Source organism: Ovis aries, chromosome 3 (genome assembly GCF_016772045.2).
Source record: "Ovis aries strain OAR_USU_Benz2616 breed Rambouillet chromosome 3, ARS-UI_Ramb_v3.0, whole genome shotgun sequence".
Lineage (NCBI taxonomy): Eukaryota > Metazoa > Chordata > Mammalia > Artiodactyla > Bovidae > Ovis > Ovis aries.
This window is the reverse complement of record NC_056056.1, coordinates 59,091,630-59,104,070: the sequence shown is the minus strand read 5'-3', so window position 1 is coordinate 59,104,070 and position 12,441 is coordinate 59,091,630.

Below are 12,441 nucleotides of genomic sequence, written 5' to 3'. Positions count from 1 at the left end.
GGAGGGATTGGGGGCAGGAGGAGAAGGGGACGACTGAGGATGAGATGGCTGGATGGCATCACAGACTCGATGGATGTGAGTCTGAGTGAACTCCTGGAGATGGTGATGGACAGGGAGGCCTGGCGTGCTGCGATTCACAGGGTCACAAAGAGTCGGACACAACTGAGCGACTGAACTGAACTGAACTGAACTAGGTTGGTCATAACTTTCCTCCCAAGGAGTAAGCGTCTTTTCATTTCATGGCTGCAATCACTATCTGCAATGAGTTTGGAGCGCCCCCCCCCCCCCAATAAAGTCAGCCAGTTTCCCCATCTATTTGCCATGAAGTGATGGGACCAGATGCCATGATCTTTGTTTTCTGAATGTTGAGCTTTAAGCCAACCTTTTCACTCTCCTCTTTCACTTTCGTCAAGAGACTCTTTAGTTCTTCTTCACTTTCTGCCATAAGGGTGGTGTCATCTGCATATCTGAGGTTATTGATATTTCAAAAAGCAGAGACATTACTTTGCCGACAAAGGTCCAACTAGTCAAGGCTGTGGTTTTTCCAGTGGTCATGTATGGATGTGAGAGTTGGACTATAAAGAAAGCTGAGTGCCAAAGAATTGATACTTTGGAACTGTGGTGTTGGAGAAGACTCTTGAGAGTCCCGTGGACTGCAAGGAGATCCAACCAGTCCGTCCTAAAGGAGATCAGTCCTGGGTGTTCATTGGAAGGACTGATGTTGAAGCTGAAACTCCAATATTTTGGCCACTTGATGAGAAGTGCTGACTCATTTGAAAAGACCCTGATGCTGGGAAAGATTGAGGGCAGGAGAAGAAGGGGACGACAGAGTATGAGGTAGTTGGATGGAATCACCAACTCAATGGACAAGGGTTTGGGTAGACTCCGGGAGTTGGTGATGGACAGGAGGCCTGGCATGCTGCGAGTTCATGGGGTCTCAAAGAGTTGGACACAACTGAGCGACTGAACTGAACTGAACTCTAGAAGCAACTTCCAGTAAATCTGTGTCCTCTTTGTTTGGGAGGAAGCCCTATCACTGATGCTTTCTGGGCTTTGTCACTGTATTTGTTCCCTCTCCTAGACCCTCAATCTCTTTGTTGTTGTTCACTCACTAAGTCTTACCCAAATCTATATGATCCCATGGACTGCAGCACGCCAGGCCTCCCTGTCCTCCACTATCTCCTGGAGTTTGCTCAAACTCATGTCCATTGAGTAGGTGGTGCCAACCAACCATCTCATCCTCTGTCACCTCCTTCTCCTCCCGCCCTCAGTCTTTCCCAGCATCAGGGTGGAAGCTCTTTTTTATTCACTCTATCCAGAGCCTTCTTGTCATTGATGGTGTCACTCCCAGATGAGGCAAAATTCTCTCTTCTTTTTCTAGTTTGGCCCTCAAGTGTACAGTAAAGGCTGCTGCTAGCCCAGACACCCCAAGATTGGAGCTATATCTCCTCTAAGTACCAGGGCTGAATCTCTAGGACTTGGTTGGAATTTCCTAAGATTTGCAAAACTTTCCCTGTAGAAAACTCCACTCTCTGACATTGAAGGTATGTTTTCTGGCATCTCGTTTGGAGGACTGCCCGAGCAGATAAAAATCTATTTCCAAAGTACCCTACAGCAGTGTTTCATTCCAACCACACGAAGTCCCTGATAAAGAGGGTAAGGGGCTTTCATTCCTCAGTGCTCTCGGGCTGGAGAAAAGACTTCCCTCAGCCTGACCTCTCCAAGCATGTTTTCAGGGCATCCCCACCCTGTGTAAGATGTGGGTTGGCACTATCCAGTGTAGAGCCAGTATAGACACCCCTTGAGAGATCTGGTGTTGGGAAACAATTTCAAGGTCCAGATTTTAAAGCTGCCTTGTAAGCTACCTTTAAATCTGTGTTCTGTTTTATCCATTATTGGAAAGTATAATCACTGAAAAAGAGAGTAAGTGAAGTGTCAGTCGCTCAGTCATGTCTCTTTGTGACCCCATGAACTGTAGCCCACCAGGCTCCTCTGTCCATGGGATTTCCCAGGCAAGAATACTGGAGTGGCTTGCTATTTCCTTCTCAAGGGGATCTTACCAACCCAGGGATCAAACCCTTGTCTCTCACATCTCCTGCATTGCAGGCATATTATTTCATCACTGTGGCACCTGGAAAACACATTCTTGGTAACAGTAATCACTGAGTAAGACAGAATCCTAGCAAAAGAGTTCAAGTAACATTGAAAACGGGCATCTGATTGTCAGAGTCCAAATACTGGAATAGAAGCTCAGAATATTTGGAAGAAAGGATTTGTGACCTGGCAAGTTGGGACAAGGGCTTCTCTGAGGCTCAACGGTGAAGAATCCACATGCCAATGCATGAGACATGGGTTCAGTCTCCCACAGGAGGAAATGGCAACCCACTCCAGTATTCTTGCCTGGGAAATCCCATGGACAGAGGAGCCTGGTAGGCTACAGTCCATGGGTTCACAAAGAGTCGGACATGACTTCCCAACTAACCAAGAGCAAGTTGGGACACGGACCCCCATACAGATCTGGGGAGTTCTCATCTTCCTCACTCTAAAAGGTTGTCTCCAAAAAAGATTAAGGGGCAGAATAGACCTAGATCAAGAGTCAGCAACCTACAGGCCTTGGACTAAATCCCACCTAAAGCCTGCTTTTGTGCAGACCCTGAAAGGTTTTATTATTGTTAAATATTGCGGAAAATCAGAAGAATCCTCTTTTATGACACACGAAAATTATATGAAATTCAAATTTCGGCATAAATAAAGTTTTATTGGAACACAGCCCCTCCCATTCATTTGCATATTATCCCAGGCTGCTTTTAGGCAGCCACTGCAGAGCTGAGGAGTGGACATAGACCATGTGACCCTCCAAGCCTAACATGTTTACTCTCTGACACGTTACAGAAAAAGTGTGCTCACTACTAGTTAAGATCATAGACAAATAAAGCCCTTGATTTGACATTGCTGTTGCTGTTGTTTGGTCATTAAGTCACATCCAACTTTGTGATTCTATAGACTGTAGCCTGCCAGGCTCCTTTATCCATGGAATTCTCCAGGCTGCAATCCTGGAATGGGTTGCCACTTCCTTCTCCAGAGGATATTTCTGATCCAGAGACTGAACCCCTGTCTCCTGCGCTAGCAGGCAGATTCTTTACCGCTCAGCCAAACTGAAGAGTAGTAGTTTTACTCAATTCTTTGTCAGTTAAAATCAATGTCTTCTTTTCCTCTTTCTCCTTTTTCTCTTTCTTCTTATTTTGGGGAATATGATAATGAAGTGGCCAGAGCAGCCACGCTCAAGGGTAGTCTTTGCTTTTGAGCATTTTTTTGCCATTTCAGCCACTTTTAAAATTTTTTGGAAATGCTCTTAGTTACTTTTTTCCCCCCAGAAAGTTTTCTTTAATTTCTATGTTAAATAAATAGCATTTACACACAAGACAAAGCCACCAAAGACTTTTGCAAGACTTTAAAGTGTACGAAATTCAAGGTAAACGTACAGAGGTGCATCAACTATTTCAAATTCTAAAATCAAGCATCTGCATGTAAGTCGTTACCTGTTACTTTTGTTATTTTCATTTTTTTTCATATGCCAAAACTTTAATGTATCTCAAAGTGTAAGAAATTAAAGTACAACTCATTAATCCCAGAGCTAACCTTCTGGTGGCTCAGATGGTAAAGAATCTGCCTGCAATGCAGGAGACTTGGGTTCGATCCCTGGTCAGGAAGATCCCCTGGAGAAAGAAATGGCAACCCACTCCAGCATTCTTGCCTGAAGAATCCCATGGACAAAGGCTGGTGGGCTAGAACCCTTGGGATCGCAAATAGTCAGACATGACTGAGCAGCTAACACGACTCCTACTACCTCCTAAGAGCTGGATATTGTGCTGGCGTTCAGATTCAATGGCCATTGTCACTGGTCCTTCTCCTCAAGGACTTTAAGAAAAGACAGGTCAGTGAATGAGCATTGGCAAATTCACCATCTATTTTTAATTTTTAAAAACATTTATTTTGTTTATTTGGTTGCACCAGGTCTGAGTTTTGGCACGCAGGATCTTTTTTTTTTTTTTTTCTTCAGTTGTGGCACTCGAACTCTTAGTTGCAGCATGTGGGATCTATTTTCCTGACCAAGGATCGAACCCAGGCCTCCTGCATGGGGAGTCCAGAGTCTTAGCCACTGGACCAGCAGGGAAGTCCCTATCATGTCAGTTACTGTTAAAAGGAAAATGTGAAGCCTGTGAAACAGTGACAGAGGCAGCACTCAGGGACTCGCCCAGTTCCCCTTGCAGGCACCAGTGCCACCTAATCGTTTGCCCCACACAAAAGGTGGATCAGAGAAAAATCACTTCTTTATTCTTCTCCTTTACATCATCTCCCCCGCACCTGGGGAGTCTGGATGCAGGGAGACCGAGTACAACACGCATCTGATGATGGGTTGCACCAAAGCACACCAAGATCTAAATCCTTCCCAGATTTATGAGATTTTCCATAGCTTAACTAGATTTCTAATTGTCCTGCCACCTGTACTGAAATGTACAGTGTGTGTTAATCTCAAATTCTTTTCTGTTTCCATAATCTTGATAAAGTTTCCTGCTCTCAAACAGTAAATCCAATTTGGTCCAGGGATTTTAAAGAGGGAGTCAAATTCACTTTTATGCTTTTCAGCATAAAGGCTTCACTGGAGGTATTTGGGCAACAAAAAGGCCTGCACAGTTTCTCCTTTTTGTGTTCCCTATGCTATGCTTCCAGACTGAAAGCCTGAGTTCATGTGTCTGTTGTCTCATTGCAAGGTTCCTATCATTTCAGAGGAGTTTAGAAAAAAATGGTGAAGGGTTTCCATATATTCAGCACACTAAAGGCTCCTCTGCCTACAAACTGTTTTTTTGGAGATGACAGTTCCCAAACGCCTTTGTTTATTTCCCATGGACACTGGGGATATAGAATAAAAAGACAAGGACTTGTTTACACAACCATTCTTCTGGTTGTGTAATTTTTTTATTATTAATTTTTTGCTGAAGCTGAAGCTCCAATACTTTGGCCATTTGATGCAAAAAGCCAACTCATTAGAAAAGACTCTGAGGCTGGTAAAGATTGACGGCAGAAAGAGAAGGGGGCAACAGATGATGAGATAGTTGGATGGCATCACCGACTTAATGGACATGAGTTTGCTCAAACTCTAGGAGATAGTGAACGACAGGGAAGCCTGGCATGCTGCAGTCCATAGGGTCACAAAGAGTCGGACATGACTGAGCAATTGAACAACGAGGTGTTTTTTGCTGCACTGGGTCTTTGTTGCTAGGCACAGGCTTTCTCTAGCTGAGGGAGCAGGGGCTATTCTCTAATTGTGGTGCTTGGGCTTCTCATTGCAGTGGCTTCTGCTGTTTCAGAGCACAGGCTCTAGGGCGTGTGGCTTAGGTGCCCTGTAGCAGGCAGACTCTTCCTAGATCAGGGATCAAACCTGCGTTCCCTGCACTGGCAGGCAGACACTTAACCACTGGACCACCAGCGAAGTCCTAGACATTTTTTAATGTTTGCCCTGTGTCTAGCGAAATCCTAGAGATTTTTAAAAATTTGCCCATATCTGAGTTTGTCCTGTGACTTTAGGCAAATTCGTTTAACAGCTCTTTCCTCAAATGTGAAATTAGAATAAGATTGTCTCTGCCCTGCTACCTCCTAGGGCTGTTTTCAAGAAGAAAATGGGATGAAATCTGTCAACTGTCTCTGAAAAGTGAAGCACTGTATGGGAGTGTTCAATCCACTTCAAAAGAAGAAATCTGATTTTCCGAATGTCCCTTCTTTGTCCTGAATTACCCATACACAAAATCAAGGGCCGTTTTTTGTTTTTTTTTTTTTTCCTTTAATTGAAGACCTTGAGTTCTGTCCTTTGGTAAGCTGTTTGACCTAGCTTCAGTTTCTTCATCCGGAAAGTTTCATCTTAAAAAACAAAATTATATGCATGGATACGGAAAATAATCTGCTTGTCATGCAGGAGACAAGGGTTCAATCCCTGAGTCAGTAAGATCCCCTGGAGAAGGGAATGGCTACCCACTCAGGGATTCTTGCCTGGAGAAGTCCATGAACAGAGGAGCCTGGTGGGCTATATAGTTCATGGGATTGCAGAGAGTTGGACACGACTGGACAACTAACACTTTCATTAAGATGTTACTGTTAGAGGAAGCTGAGGGCAAGGTACATGGATCTCTCTGCACCATTTTCCCAACTTTCTGTGAGTCTAAATTACTACCCCCCCCATTAAATTATATATAAAGCTCTTGACACAATGCCTGACATATTTTAGAAACTTATATATGGTAGGTTAAAAAATTAAGTGGACAGGTCAAAGTTTTTTGTGCCATAAGAATTATATAAACTTGAACTTTGCTATTAGTAGTATTATTTGATATTATTATCTAACATCATAATAACTAATAATATTTGTAGAACATTTACTATGTACTGGACATTTATCTTAATATTATATTATTTAATTCTGACAATATCCTTAAGTGGTAGTTACAATTACCACCCCCAGTTTTACAGATGAGAAACCTGGGGCATAGAGAGGTTAGGTAATTGATCTAAACTCATAGTGTTTAGAAACTGAGGAGTCAAAATGCAAACTCAAGCAGTATGATTGTACAATTCTTATTCAAAGAAAATATCATTATTTAGGCATCTGGGAAACTTCAGCCAAGACAAAGGCCCAGGTGGGAAGTCTCCACCCTTGTGCTTTCATTTCTCTCTTTTCTTCCAGGGTGCTCCCTGGAGGATTGTGTTAGGTGAAATTGGAAATATTCCCAGGAGGTTTATGGCAACCCACTCCAGTATTCTTGCCTGGAGAATCCCATGGACAGAGGAGCCTGTCGGGCTACAGTCCACAGGGTAGCAAAGAGTTAGTCATGATTGAAGTAACTTAGCACGCATGCAAGAACTCCCCTACCTCCAATAACTTACTTCTCCCAATTCTCTAGCTGGTAGAAATTCCACTGATGGGGAATTGTCTGAATTATAATGGCCATTTGCAAATAGGCTTGCCCGATTAAAAATGCACCTTCTCTACCACAGGACCCAGTGCCCACACCTGGGCATCTATCTAGAAAAAACCATAATTCCCAAAGATACCTGCACCCCAGTGTTCATCACAACATTATTCACAATAGCCAAGGTATAGAAGCAAACTAAACGTCCATCAAAAGAGGAATGGATAAAGAAGATGTGGTTCATATATACAGTGTAGTATTCCTCAGCCATAAAAAGGAACACAATTGTGCCATTTGCAGAGATGTGGATGGACCTAGAGACTGTCATACAGAGTGAAGTAAATCAGAAAGAGAAAAACAGATATTGTATTTTACTGTATGTATGTGGAATATAGAAAAATGGTACAGACAAAGCTAATTGCAAAACGGAGACACAGACACGGAGAACAAACGGACACTAAGTGGGGGAAGGGCATGGTGAGATGACCTGGGAGACTGGGATTGACGTATATATACTCTCGATACTATGTACAAAGTAGATAACTAACGAGAACCTACTGTTCAGCACAGGGAGCTCTGCTCGGGCTATATGGTGACCTAAATGGGAAGAAAATACAAGTAAGAAGGGATATGTGTATACATATAATTGATTCACTTTGCTGTAGAGCTAAAATCAACAAAACACTGTAAAGCAACAATACTCCAATAACATTTTTAGAAAATTGCACCTTCCCTGGCCTCTGTGCTAAAGGACCACATTCAGCGGTCTAGGCTGGGATTCCAGAACCTGTATTTTTGAAAGAATCTACAGATGGATTCTTCATGCTTGTGCTCACGCTCAGTGATGTCTGACTCTCTGTGACACCGTGGACTGTAACCACCTGGCTCCTCTGTCCATGGGGTTTTCCAGGCAAGAATACTGGAGATGGTTGCCATTTCCTCCTCCAGGGGATCTTTCCTACCCAGGGATCAAAACTGCATCTCTTTGATCTTCTGCATTGGCAGGCAGATTCTTTACCACTGAGCCATCTGGGATGAAGCCAAGATGCAGCCACCTGGGATGAATCCAGATGGATTATCATCAGCCAAATTTTGGGGGAAATGACTTAAGATTGTATTTTCCAGAGGTATCTAATATAAAGCATATGGTGGTTTGGATGAACAGAGTTTGCAATAAGGGATAAATATTTCATCAGGGACACTCAGACAAAAGTGGATTTGGGAGCAGCTGGTCTTGGGTTCTGATCCTGATTTCCTGCTTTTGAATTCTGTGGTCACTTACTTTCTGTTTTCTCATCTTTGAAATGGAGACAATTCAACCCATCTCACAGGGGAGCTATGATGGATGATTCACCTTAATGTCACAGAAAGTATACTTTGTATATTATTATTGTTGTTATTAACTTACCATCTACTACCACAGTAGTCAGACACAATTTAGTGACGGAACAGCAGCAAACCACGTAAATGAGCTCCCCAGGTGGCTCAGTGGTAAAGATTCTGCCTGCCAATGCAAGAGATGCAAGAGCTGCAGGAGACATGGGTTTGATCCCTGGGTCAGGAAGATCCCCTGCAGGAGGAAATGGCAACCCACTCCAGAATTCTTGCCTGGAGAATCCCATGGACAGAGGAGCCTGGTGGGCTGCAGTCCACAGGGGGTGCAAAGAGTTGGACGCGACTGAGCACGCATGCACAACATAAATAGGAATGATTTATCAGCCAGGCAGCCAGTCACCTTGGAGGATAGACAGTCAGACCCTGGGAAATTTCAACAGTATGGTCAATTTTGATTAAATGGAAGCAGATTTTCAGAGACAGAGCAACACACTGGAGGGTCTTGGGCTGGTAAAAATTTATCCCTTGGGAAAGCAGCTCTAACGAGACTTGCCTCTTTAAAAAGCCAACAGTAGTCAGCAGAGGAGTTGACGATGAACAATTACAAGTTTATTACCACTATTGAAAGAAACCCTGGAATGAACGAATCAAACCCACTGATTTTGGGGAGTAATGATTGCTGTTGCTCAGTCTCTAAGTTGTGTCCAACTCTTTGTGACCCCATGGGCTGCAGCACACTAGGCTTCCTTGTCCTTCACCATCTCCCAGAGTTTGATCAAACTAATATCCACTGAGTTGGTGATGCCATCCAACCATTTCATCCTCTGTCATCCCCTTGTCCTCCTGCCCGCAATCTTTCCCAGCATCAGGGTCTTATCCAATGAGTCGGCTCTTCAAATCAGGTGGCTAAAGTCTTTGCATAAAAAAGACTGGCTTTTTCATCAACCTATGGTGCCAGAAATTATTCTACCCTTCAGGACAGACCTGGACTTTTGCCTTCATGTGTGAGGTCTCATCATTATAGACCCTGATAAGATATACCATCATGATATCAAGGTTCTTGCCATCTAGCAACTGAGCATGACCAGAATAGATGTCCTGACCACTCCTCTTAATCACATGTCAGTGTACGAATCTATAACAAAGATCTCTTATCCTCTCATGGAGTCTCTCTGGAGATAAGTCAGTTGGCCCAGGTAAGAGGTTTAATGACCATTTAAAGCTTTATTAAAGCTTCCCTGGTAGCTCAGTCGGTAAAGAATCTGCCTGCAATGCAGGAGATTTCAGTTTGATTCCTGGGTCAGGAAGATCACCTGAAGAAGGGATAGGCTACCCACTCCAGTATTCTTGGGTTTCCCCGGTGGCTCAGCTGGTAAAGAAGCCACCTGAAATGCGGGAGACCTGGGTTTGATTCCTGGGTTAGGAAGATCCTCTGGAAAAGAGAAAGGCTAGCTACTCCAGTATTCTGGCCTGGAGAACTCCATGGGCTGTATAAGTCCATGGGGTTAGCAAAGAGTCGGACACCACTGAGCAATTTTCTCTTTCATAAAGCTTCATTGACTGACTTCCCTTGTAACTCAGTTGGTAAATAATCTGCCTGTGATGCAGGTGACCTGGGTTCAATTCTTGCATTGGGAAGACTCCCTGAAGAAGGAAATAAGGAAATTTCTTTTCTAAATCTATTTCATATTTTATTAATTGAAGCAAAATTCATGAGAACTAAATAAGGGAAACTCAGAGTTTCCAAATTTGGGGAGCTTTGTATATCTTAAGATCCATGGAGCTAATGCTTTGAGGGCTGCCATTCATTTGGAGAATAAAATAATTATATTGGGCAACTGGGTAACAAAGGGACCATATAAGAATGTTCCACAAGTACCCACCTTCCAACACAAAGGTCTTGCCTATAGTTGTGCGTTAGAATTGTATGAGAAATTAATAGGAGGTGTCCTGACCTTACTGTAAGGTTTTGAGCAGGAGGCGTAGGCTAGGAAGCTTCTAGACCCAGCATTTCTAAAAAGCACTTCCCCCCAGCTAGTGATTCAGATGCATGCCAGAATTTGAGAACCTCTGTGCTAGCGGATTTCATGGCTTTGTTTCCCCAGAAGAACTTGACATTATCTGAGCCAGCAGCTGGTCCAGCTCCCTCTAGATCTCCTCCAGCTTCTCTTAATCCCATGCCAGGTGTGTGTCAGTTCATCCTCTGGCCATTCCATACTCTGCCCTGGGCAAACACCTTGGTTGGTCCAGGTTCCTTGCCTGGGAGGATGACCTGAACCTTTTCGTTCCTGAAGGATCTGAGCCAATAGCAGACCTGCATGCACTTGGGCTATTGTCATTTTCCACTGAATTTTACCATAGCCTATAGGAGGGAGAAGGCAATGGCACCCCACTCCAGTACTCTTGCCTGGAAAATCCCATGGACAGGGGAGCCTGGTGGGCTGCAGTCCATGGGGTCGCTAGGAGTCGGACACGACTGAGCGACTTCCCTTTCACTTTTCACTTTCATGCATTGGAGAAGGAAATGGCAACCCACTTCAGTATTCTTGCCTGGAGAATCCCAGGGACAGGGGAGCCTGGTGGGCTGCCATCTATGGGGTCGCACAGAGTTGGACACAACTGAAGCGACTTAGCAGCAGCAGCAACAGGAGTTCTAAGAGGACCCCAGGGAACCCCTGCATTCCAGAAATATACTCCCTGACCTCCACTGTGTGACTGCAGCCTAATTATCTCTTGAGAGTCAGGATCAATCACCCCAAACACTACAGTGACCTCTTTGCCTGTTGATTCACTGCAGGGAGGAGGCAATGTGGCCAGGTGGCCATCCTGGCTTTCTCTTTAGTGGCCTCCCCAGTTGTGCCCCTGAGGGACAGCTCCCCCCCACCCCCCCCACCGCCCTTGGTGACTGAGACCTCTCCACCAGCAGGGCACGGAGACGTGAAGGCAGGAAGCCAAATGCTGGGTGTGGATCTGCAGGGCTAACAGTGAGAGGAGCCACTCATGCCCCTGCCCCGTGGTCCACAGCCAACGGACCACGGAGGAACAACCGTGTATGTAGGTCACTGATATATAGCACACGTGACTCAGACCCTGCCAGGTATTGCCACCTATTTGATGGCATGCATAATTGAGTCCTGAAAAGGCCATCAACTATTGAAGAAAGGCTTTGCTTTAGGACAATAAGAAGCATGATCAGAGAAATGAACTCAATGATCCTAAGTCCATTGTTCTCATTTGCTAGAAAAGAAACTGCTTGGTCAGAAGAAATGCTATGTGAATAAGACACTCTGGGGACTTCCCTGGTGGTCCAGTGGTTAACAAGCTGACTTCTAACGCAGAAGTCACTGGTCAGGGCAACTAAGATCCTGCGTGCCTCTTTGTAAGGAAACATCCCATGTGTTGCAACTAAGACGTGATGCTGCCAAATAAATAAATACTTTTTTAAAGACACTCTGTAAGTCCCCAAGGGGTGGTTTTAGCACAAGGCTTGTGGGCAGCAAAGCATGCCCGAAGGCAGAATGTGTATTTCAGAAAGAATACATGACAGCCTACTTTTTATAGTCTCTTGGGAAAAAAATTTAAATGCAAAACGTAACAAGTAAAGGGGAAAATTTACTCTCATCCCTTACTTTCCCCTTCTCCTGTCTGTACATAATCCCAATACCCTCACCAGAGCTTTTGACCATCCATCCTTGCTCTTGCATCCTCTCTGCACTTTCTTGTGCATTTATACATATATATGCGCATATAGAAACAGAGCTTTTTTTATATATTTAAATCTTAACTGGCTCTTATTACATATACTGTTTCAGAGCTTTCTATTCAAATCCCTTTTCTTCATTAACTCTTTTAAAAAAAATTATTTATTTTTGTCTCTGCTGGGTCTTCGTTGCTGGGTGGGCTACACTCTAGTTGCCGTGTTTGATATTCTCGTTGCGGTGGCTTCTCTTGTTGCAGAGCACAGACTCTAGGGCTCTCAGACTTCAGTAGCTTCAGCATTCGGGCTCAGCCCATGGCTCCTGGGCTGTAGGGCACAGGCTCAATAATTGTAGCATATGGGTTTAGTTGCTTTGCAGCATGTGGGATCTTCCCAGACTAGGGACCGAATCCGGGTCTCCTACACTGGCAGGAGGATTCTTTTACC